Raw genomic sequence first — 22,312 nt, 5'->3', positions numbered from 1 at the left:
ATCACCTCACCCCTGTTAAATGGCATTGATCAAAAAAACAGGAAAAAACAATTGTTGGCAAGGCTGTGGAGAGATTGAAACCCTTATTCATTGATGGTGGAGATGTACAATGGTACAACTGCTGTGGAAAACAGTACAGTGATTCCTCAAAAAACTAAAAATAGAACTACCGTATGACCCAGCAATTCCACTCCTAGCTATATATCCTAGGGATCTAATAGAAGTGACATGCAAAGACACAGGCACACCTATGTTCATTTCATCAGCACTATTCACAATAGCAAAAAGGTGAAAACAATCTGTCATGGATTGAATTGTGTCCCCCAAAATGTGTGTCAACTTGGTTAGGCCATGATTCCCAGTATTGTGTGATTGTCCACCATTTTGTCATTTGATGAAGTTTTCCTATGTGTTGTAAATCCTATCACTATGGTGGATTAGCAGCAGTTATACTGATGAGATCTACAAGATTAGATAGTGTCTTGGGCTAATCTCTTTTGAGATACAGGAGAGAGAGGCAAGCAGAGAGACAGGGGGACCTCATACCACCAAGAAAGCAGCACCTGGAGCACAGCACATTCTTTGGACCTGAGGTTCCTGTGCTGAGAAGCTCCTAGACAAGGGCAAGATTGGTGACAAGGACCTTCCTCCATAGCCAACATAGAAAGCCTTCCCCTGGAGCTGATGCCCTGAATTTGGAATTCTAGCCTACTAGACTATGAGAAAATAAATTTCTCTTTATTCAAGCCATCCACTTGTGGTATTTCTACTATAGCAGCACTAGATGACTAAGACACAACCTAAGTGCCCATCAAGAGATAAATAGATAAGCAAAATGTGGTACATACATACACTGGCATACTACTCAGCTGTAAAGAAAAATAAGTTCCTGAAACATCTTGCAATGTGGATGAACCCGAAGAACATTATGCTGAGCAAAATAAGTCAATCACAAAAGGACAAATACCATATGATCTAACTTTTATGAAATGACAAAAATAGGTGTACATACAGAGACCAGTGTTCACTGGTGGTTACAAAGATTGGGGAGATCATTCTCCAGGTAGTAGTCACTTATTGTTTACGGTGATGGGAAAAGTGACACCAAATGTGGGTGAAGTTTGCACAGCTTGATTAATGTAACTGATGCCACTAAGTTGTACACAAGGAAAATGACGAATTGGCAAATGCTCTGTTATATATAATTTTGCAACAACAACAACCAAAAAGATATATAATAAAAGAAATAGGGACTAGAGATGCTGATACTTCCTAGACATACCCAATCACCTCACAGCATTAGTTTTCTTGTTTTGAAGACTCGGGATCATGGTCTCATGGGACAATTCAGTCAACTGGCATAGTACAGTTTTTCAAAGTTTATGTTCCACCTCTCAGTTTGGTGAGTAATGTCTGGAGTCTTAAAAGCTTACAAATGGTCATCTAAGATACAACTATTGATCTCTCTTCATCTGAAGCTAAAAAGAAGTAAGAAAACTCAAGAATCAACTTCCGGCCAACATGCCACCATAGACAGAAGCACCACGCCGTCCCTCTACAGCAAAGACCCGAAAAACTAAGTAAAACAGAGACAAACGTCATTCCTGGAACCTGAAGTGTCAAATGAAGAAATAAAGAACTCAGATGCGCATGGGATGGAATAAAAAACTGACAGAGGACAGAGAGGGAGGAGCGATACATGCGGAGGGCGCCATCAAGTAACACAGCCCAGCTCCGCCATATTGGACGCCTGTCGGGGATCGGCAGACAGAAGCATGGGAAAGCAGCTTCTCGGAACTCCCAGCAGGAGGCAGAGCCCCGGGTAGCCAGCAAGAAATGCTTTCTCACCCCCTATTCTCTCCCCGCTGCTCTACCTCTGAGCTTCCCGGCTGGCTGCCATACTTCGGCTGGCTGGGAACTGCAGCACCCATGCCGCTTGGATTCACTCCACCCACGTCCTAGATCAGCGGACAGGGACTACAGGAAAGCAGCTTCACCAAGTTCCCAGCAGGAGACCGAGTACCCGATAAGGAGCGGTGTACACTTCCCTAACACTCCCCTTCTTCCTCCCCCTTTGGCCTCCTCTGCTTCCCGTCAGCCACAGTCTTTGGCTGGGAGGCAACTGCTTTAGCCTCAGGCTCCTTAGATTCGCCCTGCCAACACTGTCCGGGCCCCTGAGCTGGTGTTGGCTCTTTCCGTCTCTTTCCGTCTCTTTTGGTTTCTTCAGTGCCTCCTACCACCTCCCCCTCTTTTCTCTGGAATACCTGATTCTGTGTGCCGTCTTTGCTTCTTCTTGGAAGGCTGTGAAGCCACACTCAACTGGGGAACCACTACCCCAGCCCGCGACACCACGCTGGTGGGACCCTGGGGCTTTTTTTTTTTTTGCCTTGTTTTGCTTTGTTCTGTTTTGTTTGTTTTCTTTTTCTTTTCACAGCTTGGGAGCCCCTTCTAGCTGGGCTGCACTGCACGGCTCAGGAGCCACTCTCCCAATCTGCGCAGCCAAGTAGGTGGGATCCTTGGGGGTATTTCTCTTTTTCTTTTCCTTTTCTCTCTCTTTTTCCCCTTCTGTCTTTCTTCATTTCTCAGTTCTCATCTCTCTACATTTATCTTCTTTTCCTGTCTCCTGAATACCTGGTGCTGTGTGACATCTATACCCTGTCTAGCGAGGCTCTACTGTGCAGCCTGGGAGCCACTTCCCCAGTATTAGCAGCCCCACAGGTGGGACTCTGGGACTCCTGGGAGTTTTTCTTTTCTTTTCCAAATTTTTTCCTAGTTATTTTTTCTTTCTTTTCCCCTTTTCTTTATTTTTGTCCTTTTTGCTTTTCTCCATTTCTTGCTTTCTCATCTCTCCACCCCAATGGCAAGCTACCTTAGCACTCTTTTTCCTTTTTTTTTTCTTTGCTTGTTTGTTTTTGGCTCCTGTTTTTCTCTCTTCTCTCCCTTCTTTCCCATGCCCCTGTTAGCTCTACACATCACAACCTCCCCCCTCTTTCCTGCCTACCTGCACCATGCATTGAACATCACACCTCCAAGCACCACAGGCACGGCCTACTGGAACCTGCCCAGCACTGGTTCCTGGCCCACCCAGTCAGCCCTAGTGCATGCCACAAACAACCCATCCCAGCCCCTCCCCTTCAGCTGGACCTGCCCTGATGCATAACAGCTGATTGACTGGCCCTGCCCATTGGACAAGAAGGTGAGAAGTATCGTGACTACAGACAAGGAAGCAACAAAGAACACACAGCCCGCCTGCTCAGACATAACCGGATAAAACAAACAAATCTGCAATCAAGAAACAAAGAAAATAACTACTAAATGTCCTGAAGACAGCAGACACTATCAAAACATATATTAAAAAAAAAAAGGATAGGATGGTTCCAGTAGGAGTCCAAAATAAAACACCAGATGACTTTCCAGTAGAAGAAAAGGCACTAGAACTACCTGACGAGGAATTCAAATCTCTAAAATTCAGAGCTATCCAAGAATTAAAGCAAAAAGCAGATAAAAATGAGGAAAAAATAGATAAATTTATGAAAAAGGCAAACAAACTCATAAAAAATTCAGACAAAAAATGGAACAATTCAGGAAAGTAATACAGAAACAAAATGCCAAAATAAGTTCACAACTAGAAATCATACAAAAACAGCAGTTAGAAATCCAAAAGACAAACAACAAGATTTCAGAATTGGACAGTGTCACAGAAGGGCTGAGGAGCAGGTTTGAAATGATGGAAGACAGAATCAACTAAATTGAAGGCAAACACTTGAATACAACTCTGTTTGAGGAAAAATCAGAAAAAAGAATGAAGAAAAATGAAGCAACCCTGAGAATTATGTGGGATACAATCAAAAGAAAAATTTGTGAATGATCAAAGTTCCAGAACAGGGAGAGAAAACGGAAAACACAGAGAGGATCATTGAAGAATTCCTGACAGAAAACTCCCCTAATATCATGAATGATGAAAAGCTGACCATCCAAGAAGCTCAATGCACCCCATATAGGATAGACCCCAAAAGAAAAACACCAAGGCTTTTCATAATCATACTCGCTAAAACCAAAGACAAAGAAAAAATCCTGACAGCAGCTCAAGAAAAACAAAAAGTCACATACAGAGGAGAAACAATAAGACTAAGCTCTGATTATTCAGCAGAAACCATGCAGGCAAGAAGGCAATGGGATGACATATCTAAAACCTTGAAAGAAAAAAACTTCCAACCAAGAATAATATATCCTGCAAAACTTTCATTCAAATATGATGGTGAAATTAGGACACTTCCAGTTAAACAGAAATTAAGGGAATATGTAAAAAAACAAACCAAACTTACAAGAATTATTAAAGGGAGTCCTTCAGTCTGACAACAAACATCAGACCACAGCCTGAATCTAGGAGGCAAGAATGTACCAGCCAGACACCAACACAGGAAATGAACTCCCAAGGACTATCCAAAACCAAAAGAATTGCAACAGGGAAGCAGAGACGTTAACCTGTAAATGACAACAATGTCAGGACAATAAAAGAGGGAATACACACTATAGGTATGGAACTTTCTAGTGGAGAGGAAGGCAAGGTGATATAAAGTAGTAATAGACTGGCTCAAACCTAGGAAGATAAGGGTAAATTTTGAGGTAACCACAAAGAAAGTTAACAAACGTACTCATCAAAATAAAGGAGAAAAACAAAAGTCTCAATAAAAACAAAATCTACAAAAATAAAAGAAATCCACAAACAAAAGGAACTCAGCACAGGACAGTAAGAGAAACAAAGAAAATGTTAGCACCAAAAAAAAAAAAGCGCTACAAAATGACAGCAATAAACTCACACCTGTCGGTAATTACGTTGAATGTAAACGGCCTAAATGCACCCATAAAGACATGCAAAGTGACAGAATGGATAAAAAAACAGGATCCATCAATATGCTGTCTACAAGAGACACACTTTAGACACAAAGACATAAATTTATTAAAAATCAAAGAGTGGAAAAAAATACATCAAGCAAATAACTACCAAAAAAAGAGCAGGAGTGGGAATACTAATCTCAGATAAGATAGACTTTAAAACAAAATCCACCATAAAAGACAAAGAAGGGCACTATATATTGATTAAAGGGACAATCCATCATGAAGACTTAACCATAATAAACACCTATGCACTCAATGACAGGGCTACAAAATACATAAACTCTACCGGCACTGAAAACAGAAGTTGACAGTTCCACGATAATAGTATGATACTTCAACACACCACTGTCAGTAAAGGACAGAACATATAGAAGAAACTCAACAAAAATACAGAAGAGCTAAAGAGCACAATCAGCCAACTTAACCTCATAGACATATATAGAACACTCCACCCAACAGCTGCAAAGTACACATTCTTTTCCAATGCACATGGAACTTTCTCCAGAATAGACTACATCTTGGGCCACAGGGCAACCCTCAACAAAATTCAAAACACTGAGATAATACAAAGTATCTTCTCGGACCACAATGCCATCAAAGTAGAAATTAACAACAGGAAAAAAAAGGGGAAAAAAATCAATTACGTAGAAACTGAATAACACCCTGCTTAAAAACCACTGGGTAATAGAAGAAATCAAAGATGGAATCAAAAAGTTCCTGGAATCACACGAGAATGAAAACACATCACACCAAAACCTTTGGGACACAGCAAAGGCAGTCCTCAGAGGTCAATTTATAGCACTAGATGAACACATCAAAAAAGAAGAAAGGGACAAAATCAAAACATTAGTTATGCAACTTGAACAGAGAACAGAAAAAGAAGCCCATAGCCACCAGAAGAAAGGAAATAATGAAGATCAGAGCAGAAATAAAAGAAATAGGGAATAGGAAAACAATAGAAAAATCAACAAAACCAAAAGTTGGTTCTTTGAAAGAACCAACAAAATTGACAAATCAGTGGCCAAATTGACAAAAGAAAAACAGGAGAGAACACAAATAACCCAAATAAGAAATAAAATGGGGGACGTTACAACAGACCCAACTGAAATAAAAAGGATCATAACAAGAGTATTATGAAAAACTATACTCCAACAAATTTGAAAACCTGGAGGATATGGACAAATTTCTTGAGACACACTATCTACCCAAACTAACACAAAATGATTAACAATCTCAACAGACCCGTAACAAGAGAAGGGGTTGAAAAGATAATAAAAGAAAAACTCCCAACCAAAAAAGGCCCTGGCCCAGATGGCTTCACTGCAGAATTCTACTAAACATTCAGAGAAGAGCTTACACCAGTACTACTCGAACTATTTCAGAACATAGAAAAGGAAGCGATACTTTCAAATTCATTCTATGAAGCCAGCATAACCCTGATACCAAAACCAAAGACACCACAAAAAAAGAAAATTACAGACCAATATCTCTCATGAATATAGATGCAAAAATTCTCAACAAAATTCTAGCCAATAGAATTCAGCATCATATCAAAAAAATAACACACCATGACCAAGTAGGACTCATACTAGGTATGCAAGGATGGTTGCACATTAGAAAATCAATCAGCATAATCCACCACATAAATAAAAGGAAAGAATCACATAATCATCTCAATCAACACAGAAATGGCATTCGACAAAGTCTAACACACATTCCTGATTAAAAACTCTCAGTAAAATAGGTATAGAAGGGAAATTTCTCGACATAATGAAGGGCCTCTATGCAAAACCAATGGCCAACGTCATTCTCAATGGAGAGAAGCTGAAAACATTCTGCTTGAGAAAGGAACAAGGCAAGGATGCCCCTTATCACCACTCCTGTTTAACATTGTGTTGGAAGTCTTAGCTAGAGCAATAAGACAAGAAACAGAAATATAGGCCATCCAAATTGGTAATGAAGAAGTTAAACTCTCCCTATTTGAGGATGATATGATACTAAGAAAATCTGAAAGACTCCACAAGAAAACTACAGGAACTAGTAGAAAGATTCAGCAGAACAGTAGGATACAAGATAAACATACAAAAATCGGTTGGATTCCTATACGCCAATAAAGAGGACGATGAAAAGGAAATCGTGAAAAAAAGCCCCTAAAAAAATAAAATATTTGGGAATAAATTTAACCACGGATGTAAAAGACCTATACAAAAAAATTACGAAACACTGCTGCAAGAAACCAAGAGAGATCTACATGAATGGACAAACCATGCTCGTGGACAGGTAGACTCAACATTGTGAAAATGACAATTCTACCCAAAGCAATTTACAGATACAATGCAACCCAGATCCAAATACCAATAACATTCTTTAAAGAGATGGGAAAGCTTATCATTAACTTTATATGGAAAGGGAAGAGGACCCAGATAAGTAAAGCACTACTGAAGAAGAATAAAGTAGGAGGACTTGCACTACTTGACCTCAGATACAGTATTCAAAATAGCCTGGTACTGGTACAATGACAGATACATTGATCAATGGAACAGAATTGGGAACCCAGGTGTACATCCACCCACTTATGGTCACCTGATCAACAAGGGCCCAGAGTCCATCAAATGGGGGAAAAGACAGTCTTTTTTAACAAATGGTGCTGGCAAAACTGGATGTCCATCTGCAAAAAAATGAAACAGGACTCATACTTCATACCACATACAAAAACTAACTCAAAATGAATCAAAGACCTAAATATAAAGACAAAAACTATGAAATTCATAGAAGAAAAAATAGGATCAATGCTAGAGGCCCTAATACACGGCATGAACAGGATACAAACCATAACCAACAACACACAAGCTCCAGAGGATAAGGTAGATAACTGTCATCTTCTAAAAATTAAACACTTATGCCAATCAAAAGACTTCACCAAAAGAGTAAAAAGAAAACCTACAGACTGGGAAAAAAAAAAATTGGCTATTACAAATCAGACAAAGTTCTAATCTCTAAAATCTGCAAGAAAAGTCCAACACCTCTACAACAAAAAGACAAATAATCCAATTAAAAAATGAGCAAAGGGAATGAACAGATACTTCACCAAAGAAGACATTGAAGCGGTCAGCAGACACAATAAGGAAATGCTCACAATCTCTAGCCATCAGAGAAATGCAAATCAAAACCACAATGACATACCATCTCAACCCAGCATTACTGGCACGAATCGATAACACATCAAAAATGTTGGAGAGGCTGCGGGGAGACTGGGACTCTTACGCACTGCTGGTGGGAATGCAAAATGATACAACCATTTTGGAAAATGATATGGTACTTCCTTAGAAATAGAAATACTATACGATCCACCAATCCTGCTCATAGGAATATATCCTAGAGAAATAAGAGTCGTCACATGAATAAATATATGTACACCCATGTTCACTGTGGTATTGTTCACAATAGCAAAAAGGTGGAAACAACCTAGATGCCCATCAACAGATGAATGGATAAACAAACTGTGGTACATACACACAATGGAGTATTACGCAACCCTAAAGAACAGTGATGAATCTGTGAAGCATCGCATAACATGGATACATATGGAGGCCATTACGCTGAGTGAAATAAGTCAATCACAAAAGGACAAATATTGTATGAGACCATTACTGTAAAAACTCATGAAAAAGTTTACATAAAGAAGAAACAATATTTGATGGTTATGAGTGAGGGGAGTGGTGGGGATAGGAAAACACTTAATAGACAATAGATAAGTGGTAACTTTGGCAAAGGGTAAGACAGTGCACAATACTGGGGAAGACAGCACAGTCTGTACAAGGCAGAGCTCCATAGACACATCCAAACTCCCTGAGAGACCGAATTCCTTGGCTGAGGGCTGTGGGGACCATGGTCTCAGGGAACATCTAGCTCAACTGGCATAATGGAGTTTATAAAGGAAATGTTCTACATTCTACTTTGGTGAGTAACATCTGCGGTCTTAAAAGCCGTCAGGGGGCCATCTACGATACTCTACCGGTCTCACCCCTTCGAGAGCAAGGAATAATGAAGAAAACTAAAGATACAGGGGAAGGATCAGTCCAAAGGACTAATGGACCATATCTACCACAGCCTCCACCAGACTGAGTCCGTACAACTAGATGGTGCCCAGCTCCCACCACTGAATGCTCTGACAGGGATCACAATAGAAGGTCCTAGAGAGAGCTGGAGAAAAATGTAGAACAAAATTCTAACCCCAAAAGAAAGACCACACTTGCTGGCCTGACAGAGACTGGAAAAACCTTGAGAGTATGGCCTCCAGGCACAGTTTCAGCTCAGTAATGAGGCCTCTCCTGAGGTTCACCCTTCAGCCAAAGATTGAACTGGCACATGGAACAAAACAAGACTAAAGGGGCACACCAGCCCTGGGGGTGGGTGGGGAGGAGACTGGAAGGTAGGAGGGAACAGGAAAGCTGGTAATAGGGAACCCAGGGTTAAGAAGGGAGAGTATTGACATGTCGTGGGGTTGTTAACCAATGTCATACAATAATGTGTGTACTAACTGTTTGATGAGAAACCAGTTTGTTCTGTAAACCTTCCCCTAAAGTTCAGTAAAAAAAAAAAAAAAAAACAGAGAGAAAGAAAACTCAAGAATCAGAGAAGGAGCTGGACTACAGAAGTAATCGTCTCCATGAACAACTGTCTCCTCTAAGACCAGAAGAACTAGATTGTGCCTGGCTACCACTACTGAACATTCTGATCAGGGACACAACAGATGGATCCTGAGAAAAATGTGGGGAACAGAATTTCAAATTCTCGAAGAATGCAGACTTACTGGACTCATTGAGACTGGACGACTCCTAAAGTCTATTGCCCTGAGATACTCTTTAAACCTTGAAGCGAAACTATCCCCTGAAGTCACCTTTCAAGTAAACAGCAGGTTAGCTCAAAAAGTAAAGAATGTTACCCTTGAGTACTGTGCTCTTTTAAAAGCTTATCTATATGAGACCAAATGGACAACAGGTACTGTAAAGTACAGATGAGAAGTTTGGGGGCAGTGAGACTAAATTAGTGGGAATGAAACAACTAGAATGGAAATAATGAGAGTGTTGAAACTGTTTGCACATATATATTTGAACAGAACAAGGGGATACTGTGTGGTTTAAAATCAGTAAAGGTGAGCATTAGAGTTATATCCTTTCACCATACTTAATCAGTCTGTATGCCGAGGAAATAATCTGAGGCGCTGGACTATATGAAGAAGAACTCGGCATCAGGATTAGAGGAAGACTCATTAACAATGCGCAATATACAGATGACACAACTTTGCTTGTTGAAAGCAAAGAAAACTTGAAGCACTTACTGATGAAGATCAAAGACCACAGCCTTCAGTACGGGTTGCACCTCAACATAAAGAAAACAAAAATCCTCACGATGGGACCAATAAGCAACATCATGATAATCGGAGAAAAGATCGAAGTTGGCAAGGATTTCATTTTACTTGGATCCACAATCAACACCCATGGAAGCAGCAGTCAAGAAATCAAACAACGTATTGCATTGAGCAAATTTGCTGCAAAAGACCTTTTTAAAGTGTTCAAAAGCAAAGATGTCACTTTGAGGACTAAGATGCGCCTGACCCAAGCCATGATATTTTCAGTCATCTCGTTTGCACGTGAAACCTGGACAATGAATAAGGAACACTGAAAAAGAATTGTTGCCTTTGAATATAAGGTTTTGGTGAAGATTATTGAATATACCGTGGACTGCCAGAAGAATGAACAAGTCTGTCTTGGAGGAAGTACAGCCAGAGTGCTCCTTGGAGTGAGGATAGTGGGACTTTGTCTCAGATACTTTGGATATGTTATCTATCAGGAGGGACCAGTCCCTGGAGAAGTTCGTCATGCTTGGTAAGCTAGAGGGTCGGCGAAAAAAAAGGAAGACACTTGGTGAGGTGGATCGACAAAGTGCCTGCAACAATGGGCTCAAATAAAGAAACGATTGTGAGAATGGCACAGGGTCGGGCAGTGTTTCGTTCTGTTATGCATAGGGTCACCATCAGTTGGAACTGACTCGGTGGCACGTAACAACAACAATATATAGATACATATACCCTATGGAGTACAGTTCTACTGTAAAACACATGGAGTTGCCATGAGTCAGAATCAACTCAACGGCAGCTGGTTTGGATTTTGGTTTATCCTTCTTTTAAAGTGTGTTTCTGTGTCCTGTGTGGAATAAGGAAAGGCCCAGTGCTGAGCCCTCAGCTTTTTAGTGGACACTGCCTTAGCTACACAAGAACAAATGGAAATTTCACAGCATGGCGTGTAAGGGCCGTTACATTCTTGGCCAGGGAAAATGTGAGGAAAGAAGAGCACCCCTCCCATCCCTTGTCACAACACCCAAGCTCTGAGCCCACATGGAGCCCTTCTCTCTTTGGCATCCCTTCTGGCTCACCCCCCACAGGGCTTCAGGCATGCAGCCCTCCCGTGGCCTCCGCCTGCTTGGCCAGGGGAAGAAGGTCACATACTGAGAACTTTAACCTCCATTTTCAGCCCCACCCTTCTGAGCTCTGAGGTCATGGTGCTCACTACCCACTGGGGTCTGCAGTGTATCCTGCAGAAGCCTCTCTGAAGTGGACTTACCATCGTCAGACATGGCTCTCCTCTAGCCCTCTGTCAGCTGCACACATAAAGGCGGAGAAGCCAGAAACATTGGCATCTCCTGTGAGCCTTTTACTCCCCGCCACCTCCCCTACCCTCTGGGAAAACATCGTAAAGTGTCAGCACATCTGACACAGGTTCCAAATAGATTCACATATTTAAGAGCCCTAAAAAAATGTTCCTTCCAACCTTTACTCCTCATAGTCAGTAGAATTGTCTCTTTAAGCCAAAACTCTGATCATTTCATTTCAATGCTCAGAAACCATCAGTGGCCCCCAACCGCCTAAAGAATCAAGTCCAACCTCCTGAGTACAGAAATGAAGGCTCTTTATGGCAAGACTCCAATGGCCTCTGGGTGGCCTTTGGCCCTCCCGCACGCTCCCTGTCCTCCTCCCTTCCCCTGCTCCCTCCCATGCACTTCCTCCCCTGCTCCCTCCCCTTCTCACACCCCCAGGTCTTCTCCAGCTGGTTCCCTGTCTGGAGTTTCCATGGATAGAAGAAATTCAGCTCGTCTCTGAAGGTCCAAATTAAATACTGCTTTTTTTTTTTTCTGCTGTGATGCCTTCTAGGACTCTCTCTAAGCCAGAAACATGCCTCCTTCCCCTGTGCTTAACTCTGAACCCTATTATTAGAATGCATTGCTCTACCCTGCCTCCTTCCTGGTCAGCACACAGTAGTGGTAAAAACTATTTGGCATCTAGAATCAGGAGAGGAGCCCTAGTGATGCAACAGTTAAGGTCAGCTGTTAATCAAAAGGTTGATGGTCCCAGCAGCTTTGCGGGACAAAGACCTGGAGATCTGCTCTCATAAAGATTAAAACCAAACCAAACCAAGCCCCTTGCCTTCTAGTCAATTCAGTAGATTTCCATCGACTCTGACTCATCGCCACCCTATAGGACAGGGTAGAACTGCCCCATAGGGTTTCCAAGGAGCAGCTGGTAGGTTCGAACTGTTGACCTTTTGGTAAGCAGCCATACCTCTTAACAACTGCATGACCAGGGCTCCCCATAAAGTTTACAGCCTAGAAAACCCTATGGCACAGTTCTACTCTGTCGCATGGGGTAGTTGTGGGTTGAAAATTGACTCCACAGCACCTAACAACAGTGTGGAGAGTAAGATGGGCTTCTTAGCACTGCCAGGTACTACCTTTCTCAGCCTTGCTGATCTCATCCACAGAATTGTTGAAAAGTACACCCGTGACTATGCGTATATGATCTACGTATGTATGCAAAAAGAGGTGAACTCTAAAGTCCTACACAGGTGTCAGTAACAGTTTTCATTACAGTGGCAATGTAATTCCTCGAGATGGGTAGTAATACCCTATTCATCTCTGTATTCCTGCCTCTGGCAAAGAACGTGTTTGGTCAACTAAAGTTTTTAAATCATGATAATAGAGTGGTTGGGATAAGCCAATACATCCTATTATGATTGTGGGGCTGATGAATGTTCCAGTCTCAGGAAGCCTTTCCCTCTAAATTGCAGTGTACTTGGTCACCTTAGAGAGATGACACATAACACAGAGCAGCGTCTATCGGTCCAGAGGCGTGCTTTCCTCTCTGGCCCCAGCTTTAAAGTTGAGAGCAAGAAAGGGCTGAGAGAGACTGTAGACCCAGGGACGCTGGAATCCAGTGGAGAGGCCCAGCCTGTTACAGCAGGTGTCATGTGGCACAGCAGTTTCAGCCCAATGGGGCACAAAGGATAGAGGCTCCTTTCAGGAGAATGAGGAAAAGGACCCAACACCTGCTGAGAAAGAGCAAGACTGGCTTAGGAGCCAGAGTAGAAAAGAACAGAAAGACATGAGCACAAAGCACTTCGACCACAGAGCTGAAGCTCCCATCAGCTCACTCCCCACCCTTTAACACCCAGAAACAGCCACTCCAAGATAGTTCAGAAAATTCTGTGCACCATCTCTCTTTGCCCCTAGTCCTCTTTTTGCCAGCTGAAACAATTTCCAGAAACTTCCAAAAACTCTGTTTTAGCAGCAGTTGAGCAGGGATTCAACCCCTGGGATAAATCTGAATCAGAGGTGTTAGGTGGGAGGAGAGGGAGGGCCTGGATCTCAGGGAACATGGGGCCCATGGCCTGCTTCATCTCTGTTACTTTTCAGAACCATGCCAAAGAGAACAACTGTTTTCTCTCCAGGCTTTCTGGTGTCCAACATTATTTATTTAGCAAACACTACGCTGTGCACAGGATACCTGCCACATGCCAGTCTCGGTCCTGGGGCTGTGACACACAGGAACTTACATTCCAGGGCTGGCAAGAAGGGGAAAAGAAAACAAGAAAATGTAGAATAATAAAGTAAAACAGTTGTCCTCAAGTCAGTTCCAGCTCATGGTGACCTTACGTGTGTCAGAGTAAACTGTGCTCCATAGGGTTTTCAGTGGCTGATTTTTCAGAAGTAAATAGCTACGCTTTTCTTCCAATGAGTCTCTGGGTAGACTCGAACCTCCAACCTTTCAGTTAGCAGCCAAGCATATTAACCGTTAGCACCACCCAGGAACTCCAGAACAAGGTAAGGAGCGGTCTTAAGTCTACCAAGGGAGCTATTTCCTCTCCCTGGGTAATGTTTTCTCCCAGATATCAGCTCGTCTGACACTGTCAGCTCCTTTACATTTTGCTGAAATCTCAGCTTCTTGGTGAGGCCTGCTCTGACCATGTAGTATTCATCATTACTACTAATACAGGTAACAATAGTGCAAAGAGAGAGAGCAAAAACTACAAACCACTGAGTGTTCCTGCCAAGCACTCTGTTAAGCATGTTATCCACATGACCTCTTTAATCCCCACAATATCATGAGGCAGCCTTTACTATTATCCTCATTCTACAGATACCAAACTCCAAACCCATTACCGTTGTGTCGATTCTGACTCATTCTACAGATGAGACACAAAAGAGGTCCTAGCTGGAAGCAGAATTTAAGTCACTTCAAGTTCATTTATCTTAGATGTTTAGTCAAGATAGCAAAGTTATGCACAACATGCCAAAAGAAAGAGTAGCAAGCAAACATAGGAAAGGGAAATTTCTTGTTCTTTTTGAAACTTTCTTCTGTTTGCCTTTCGGTCTGGCCTCTGAGATCTAACCCGAGATGTCTGCAAGCGTGTCACGGTGGGTGAGTAGTAGAGTGGCGACAAACACAGGCTCTGACCTGAGTCCCCCACTTCCTAGACCTGCAGCCTTTAAGCAAGTGACTTAACTTCTCTGGGCCTCAATTTCCAGATCTGCAAAATGGGTATAACAGTGCCTTCTAATCAGAGTCTTAGCCATGTCAATTTCTTCCTTGCCGTTAGCCCAGGGCTATAGGGCCGCTATGAGTCGGAGCATTCTTTGGTTCTTGGCGATGCTCGCATGGCATCTGTCTTCCCCAGTATGTGCCACGTCTGTATCTAATCTGCTCCTTTATACCTCATAAGTGATTAGATTTAGGATGCAGTCTAGATTAGTATGACTCATTAAAATAACCAAAAAAAAACTCTATTTCCAAACAAGTCATAGGGCTTGTCTTTTCATTCTCTTAACAGTGTAATTTCGCAAACGAGAAGTTATTTAAATGAAGTTCAGCTTTTTCTTTCACAGATTGTGCTTTTGATGCCATATCTAAAAAGTCATCTCCAGACACAAGGTCACCTAGATTTTCCACTATGCTACCTTCTAGAATTTTTATATTTTCATGTCTTACATTTAAGTCTATGATCCATTTTGAGTTAATTTTTGTGCAGGGTGTAGGATCTATGCCTAGATTCATTTTTTTTTTCCATGTGAATGTCCAGTTGTTCGAGCAACACCTGATGAAAAGACTATCCTTTCTCCGTTGAATTACCTTTGAGCCTTTGTCAAAGATGAGTTATGTTCATGTGGGTCTATTTCTGGGTTCTCTATTCCATTCCATTGATCCATGTATTTATTCATTCACCAATACCACACTGTCTTGATCACTGTAGCGTTAGCAAAACTTGAAGTCCAAGAGTTCTTCTTTAATATTGTGTTGGTTATTCTGGAATCTCTGTCTTTCCATATATAATGTAGAATCAGTATGTCAATATTCACAAAATAATATGCTGGGATTTTGATTTGGAGTGTGTTAAATCTATAGATCAAGTTGGGAAGAAATGATATCTAACAATATTGAGTGCTCCAATTCATGAACCTGATAATTACTGGTGATTGGAATGTGAAAGATGGAAACAAAGAAGGATCAATGGTTGGAAAATATGGCCTTGGTGATGGAAACAATGCCAGAGATCACATGATAGAATTTTGCAAGACCAACGACTTTTTCATTGCAAACACCTTTTTTTTTTTTCAACAACATAAACAGTGCCTATACACATGGACCTCACCAGATAAAATACACAGGAATCAAACTGACTGCATCTGTGGAAAGAGACAATGGAGAAGCTCAATAGCAGTCAGAACAAGGCCAGAGGCCAACTTTGGAATGGACCATCAATTGCTCACATGCAAATTCAAGTTGAAGATGAAAAAAATGAGAGCAAGTCTACGAGAGCCAAAATACAACCTTGAGTATATCCCACCTGAATTTAGAGATCATCTCAGGAATATATCTGATGCATTGAACACTAATGACCAAAGACTAGAAGAGTTGTGGAATGACAAAGTCACCATACATAAAAAAAAGCAAGAGGTCATTAAAAAGACAGAAAAGAAAGACCAAAGTGGATGTCAGAAGAGACTCTGAAACTTGTTCTGAAACATAGAGTAGCTAAAGCGAAAGGAAGAAATGATGAAATTAAAAGAGCTGAACAGGAGATTTCAAAGGGCAGCTCCAGAAGATAAAGTATTATAATGAAATGTGCAAAGACCTGGAACTAGAAAACCAAAAGAGTAGAACACTCTTGGCATTTCTCAAGCTGAAAGAACCAAAGAAAAAATTCAAGCCTCAAGTTGCAATAGTGAAGGATTCTACAGGGAAAATATTAAAAGACACAGGAAGCATCAAAACAAGATGGAAGGGATACACAGAGTCACTGTACCAAAAAGAACTGGTTGGTGTTCAGTCATTTCAGGAGGGAGCATATGATCAAGAGCCAGTGGTACTGAAGGAAGTCCAAGCTGCACTGAAGGCATTGACGAAAAACAAGGCTCCAGGAATTGACAGGATGCCAACTGAGATGTTTCAACAAGTGGGTGCAGTGCTGGAGGTGCTCACTTGCCTATGCCAAGAAATTTGGAGGATAGCTGCCTGGACAACCAACTGGAAAAGATCCATGTTTGTGCCCATTCCAAAGAATGGCGATCCAACAGAATGCGGAAATTATCGAACAATATCACTAATACCATGCACAAGTATAATTATGCTGAAAGTAATTCAAAAGCAGTTGCAGCAGTACATCAACAGGGAACTGCCAGAAATTCAAGCTAGACTCAGAAGAGGCCATGGAATAAGGAATGTCATTGCTGATATCAGATGGATCATGGCTGAAAACAGAGAATACCAGAAAGATGTGTGTTTTATTGACTATGCAAAGGCATTTGACTGTGTGGATCATAACAAGTTATGGATAACATTTCAAAGAATGGGAATCCCAGAACACTTAATTGTGCTCGTGCAGAACCTCTACATAGACCAACAGGCAGTCATTCGAGCAGTACAAGGGGATACTGTATGGTTTAAAGTCAGGAAAGTTATGTGTCACCATACTTATTCAATCTGTATGCTGAGCAAATAATCCGAGAAGCTGGACTACATGAAGAAGAATTGGGCATCAGGATTAGAGGGACACCCATGCAAATTTATGCAGATAAGACAACCTTGCTTGCAGAAATCAAAGAGGACTTGAAGCACTTACTGATGAAGATCAAAGACCACAGCCTTCAGTATGGATTGCACCTCAACATAAAGAAAACAAAAACCCTCACAACTGGACCAGTAGACAACATCGCCATAAACAGAGAAAATACTGAAATTGTCAAGGACTTCATTTTACTTGGATCCACAATCAACACACATGGAAGCAGCAGTCAAGAAATCAAATGACGCATTGGGCAAATCTGCTGCAAATGACCTCTTTTAAGTGTTGAAAAGCAAAAATGTCACTTTGAGGACTAAGGTGCACCTGACCCAAGCCATGGTGTTTCCAATCCCCTCATATGCATGTGAAAGCTGCACAGTGAATAAGGAGGACTAAAGAAGAATTGATGCCTTTGAATTATGGTGTTGGTGAAGAATATTGAATATACCGTCGACTGCCAGAAGAACAAACAAGTCTGTCTCGGAAGAAGTGCAGCCAGAACCTCTTTGGAAGCGAGGATGGCAAGACTTCATCTCACATACTTTGGACACATTATCAGGAGGGACCAGTTCCTGGAGAAGGGCAACATGCTTGGTAAATTAGAGGGTCAGTGAAAATGAGGAAGGTTCTCAACCAAATAGATTGACACGGTGGCTGCAACAATGGGCTCAAGCATAACAACGACTGTGAGGATGGCACTGGTCTGGGTAGTGTTTCATTCCATTGTACGTAGGGTCGCTATGAGTCAGAACTGACTCAATGGCACCTAACAACATTCAGGAGCATGGAGTAGTTCCTCCTTTATTTAGATCTTCTTGATTTCTTTCTTCCGCATTTTCCTTACGTAGTATTTCTCTTTTGCCTCTGTTAATGTAAATGGTGTGTTTTTAATTTCAAATTCAAAGCATTTATTGTTGGCATATATGAAAGGAATTGACTTTTGTATACTAACCTTGTGTCCTGAAATCTTGCTATAATCACTAATTAGTTCCAGGAGTTTTGTTGTTGATTTTGGGGGGTTTTCTACACAGACTATCATATCAAATGAAAACAAAGACAATTTTATTTCTTCTCAATCTGTATATCTTCTACTTATTTTCTTAACTTATAGCATCAGCTAGGACTTCCACTAAGATGATGAATGGTTCCCAATTAAAAAAAAAAAAAAAATCCCAATAGTAGGAGGAAATCATACCATTAGGTATGATGTTTGCCTTAGTTTTTTGTAGATGCTCTTTATTAAGTTGAGGAAGTTCTCTATTCCTAGTCTGCTAAGAGTTTTTTATCATGAATGGGTGACAGATTTTGTCGAATGCTTTTTCTGCATCTGTTGATATGATCATATAATTTCTCTTCTTTAGCCTACTGATAGAATAAAAAAAAAATTTTTTTTAATAGATTACATTAATTGATTTTTTTTAAAAATAATATTTTATTGTGTTTTCAGTGACAGTTTACACAGTAATTTACTTCCTCATTCAACAATTTTTGCACAGATTGTTCAGTGACATTGGCTACATTCTTCACAATGTGTGAACATTCTCAATGTATCCATTCTGGATGTTCCATTTCCATTAATCTAGTTTCTCTCACCCTTACTTTTTCATCTTTGTACATTAATTGATTTTTGAATGTTGCACTAGCCTTGCATACCTGGAATAAATCCCACTTGGTCATGCTGTACAATTGTTTTTAAAATTTTTTAATTCAATTTGGCAACATTTTATTGAAGATTTTTGCCTCTATGTTCATAGGAGATATTGATTTATATCTTTTGTTTTGATACAGATTGGTTTTTTTGTTTGTTCTGGTTTGGTTTTTTAGATGTGATCACGGTATTGTGGTTTTGTTTTTGTTAAAAATAAATAAATAAAAGAGTTTTAATCTGTTAGAGATACATATTGAATCATTTATAGATAAAAGATGATCTTTGGAATTTGCTTTAAAATCATTCAGGGAGTGCCAAGGGGAGTGGCTGCCATAACAACACTGGCCATCCATTAATTAGTGTGACAGAGCTAGGCGCTGGGTATATTTTTTTAATTTTCCATAATAGGAAGTTTTTTGGTTGTTTTAACTTTGCAATAAAATCTTGGCAAAGGTAAGCAGTTTGGTTTCCTTCTGAAGTAACTTTGTATTACAGTGTAATGGATCACTTTTACATGGCCCTTCCCACCATAATCTTTAACTCTTACCCAAGTGATTGGGTAGGACTATACGAATAAGGTAACTGTGGCCCACCAAGGAAATTGGATAGCCAATAATGCAAATAAGGTTCATAGCACTGTATGTGGGGCCAGGACCATGCAAATAAGATCTATGGGACACTAATGAAGGGATTGGCCAGTTTTGCCATCCTGCTAGGCTTAAAAGGAGACTAGAGGTAGGAGGAGAGGATCTCACCAACACCAAGGAAGGAGAGCCAGGAGTGGAACTCGTACTTTGGACCTGGGATCTCTGTGCTGAGAAACTCCAGGAACCGGGAGAATGAGAGACAGCTGTAACACTGAAGACAATGAGAAGTGGTGGCAGAGAAACAGCAGAAGGAGAGATCAGCGGAAGCCAGCGTGGTGGGCTCCCTGGCCCATGGAGCAAGAAAGCTGAGTGCCTTCAGGCAGGAGTCTTGCTGGCAGAGTAGAGTGCCTCCAGGCACTTGGTGGAGCTAGGTTTTTCAACCCATGGAGCCAGAGCTGAGCACCTTCAGGCTGAGGCTTACTGGCAGGGTGGCGTGCCTCTGGGCACTTATCAGCAGAGCTAAAAGAGCTTCGTAACACTTGCCTAAGCAGGGCAGAGGCCAGACCAAGGAGCCAAGGGGCAAAGGGGCCAAGGGGCCAAGTGGCAAGGGCCAGGGAGAGACCTGTCTGTGGGCATGGTTGAGAAGAGGCTGTTCTGATGGAAGAACTATATCCTCAGCATTCCTGAACCTGAACTGTAATTCGTTACTTCCTTAATAACCTCCATAACTGTGACTATGGCCTGTGAGTTCTGTGTGGCAATTGCGATGAATTTTTCAAGGCCAGCAGAGAAGTAAATAGCTCCATGGGAGGGATGGATGGTGTCAGAGTTGGTAAAGATGGCAGAGAGAGGAGGCATGTCTGACCCCTGCCGCATAGGAATCATGGGCATTTGATCTTGATTTTCTTTCCACCTTGTGAAGTTAGAGGAAGTCAGCTGCCACCGCCACGCCATTTTTACAATATTAACCCAGAAATATTAAAATGCTAGTCAACAAGTGTCTGATAGGAACAGTAAGGCTAAGAGTAATAAACTAGTACTTGACATTTTTTTAAATGGTGACAGATTTCTTTTCTGGTCCTTGCAATGCACTAATTACAAATAGGACATGCTACTATTTTTTGCAAAGGAAAGTTAGTCACTTCCCTTTGCAAAAAATCATGTTATGGATTTTAGGCATCTGAACACAAAAGACAGTAATGAGTAATTTAGTTCTTCATTACACTCTGCACCTGAACATTTTATTATTATACTATTAGTTGGCCCAAATGCTTTTTTAAAAATAAGGTCCCTTTTTTGTTTGTTAGTTTTTTTTTTTTTTTCAGAGAGCATAAATATTTTTTAAAAGAGGATAGTGTGTACTTTCTCCTGTTATTTGCAAATTACCTGAGAGAAACAATGCTCCCTTTTTCTGTTTGTGAAACTACACTGTGCATAACCTGGGCAACACACTCTTCTGAAAGCCAAATGACAGGCAGGGTAATGACACTCCTCTAGCTGCTCTTTAGGCAACCTGGCATCCTACCTCTCACTGTTTATTTTCAAATGTGTGGTTGCCTAGAGAAAGAATACACCAATCTGAGGATCAAACCTTCCCCCTCCAGCCACCATCTCACATCCTGCTGTCCCCTCACTCAAGTCCCTCCCTCCCTCAACTCTTGACCCCAAGGGAGATGGCCAACCCTTAACCCCACGAAACACTCACTTTTCCTTAACCCCTCCTGGCTTCCGTGCCCTCCCGTCCAGCCTGGATTTCAACATCCATGCCAGACACCCACTTGTACCTGTCTTCCCCTGACCAATCCCCATCCCAGAATGAACGCAGGTGGTGCCTTGCTTGACCCTGGAGAGGTGAGTGTTGCTGGACAGAGCCACAGGGGACCACTCTCATCTTAAGTGAACAAGCCACACCTCCAGATGCAAAGGCTGCACGTCCCAACTGGCTCGTCTACCAGGCACCCTCCTCCTACCACTCCCACGCCTCTCTCTCCTCAGTGAGGGAGAGTCTCTATGCATGTCCAGTGGCCACTCAGGCTTTCCTTTTCTAGGACATGCCAAATAATTGTCTCTCCCCAATTTTTCTATTAAATTGTTAAATTTTTTCTTAGTGATTTTTGGGTGCTCATTGCATTGATACAAAATTTGTTGATATAATACATAGAAGGTTATACACATTATGAATATTGTCATCCCATTTGAGGGTGTTGTTATGGATTGAATTGTGGCCCCAAAAAGATATACTGAAGTCCTAACCCTCAGTCCCTGTGAATGTGACCTTGTTTGGAAATAGAGTCTTTGCAGCTGGAAATCAGTTAACACGAGGTCATACTGGAGTACAGTGAGCCCAAATCCAACATGACTGGTGTCCTTATGAAACGAAGAGTAGAGATGCAGAAACAGACATACAGGGAAGATGACCATGTGAAGCCAAGAAATGCCTGGGACCACCAGAAGCTGGAGGAGGTAAGAAAGGATCCTAACTTGCAGACACCTTGATTTTGGCAGCCCAAGGAAACTGCTACAGTTGTCTTTTTACTTTATTAATATCTTTTAACACAGAGGTTGGCAAACTATAGCCTACCAGCCACATTTGGTCCCCAGACAATTTTTGTACAGCCCACAAGCTGAAAGTGGCTTTCCATTTGCAAAGTGTTGCCAAAAAAAAAAAAAAAGTGACAGAGACCATACGTGGCCTGCAAAGCCTAAAGCTTTTACTATCTTGCTCTTTACCAAAAAAGATTTCCGACCTGTTTTAATGTATAAAAGTTTAAATTTTAACATCG

This window comes from Loxodonta africana, chromosome 22, assembly GCF_030014295.1.
Source record: "Loxodonta africana isolate mLoxAfr1 chromosome 22, mLoxAfr1.hap2, whole genome shotgun sequence".
NCBI lineage: Eukaryota > Metazoa > Chordata > Mammalia > Proboscidea > Elephantidae > Loxodonta > Loxodonta africana.
The sequence above is the reverse complement of the archived record's forward strand: the minus strand, read 5'-3'. Positions refer to the sequence as shown.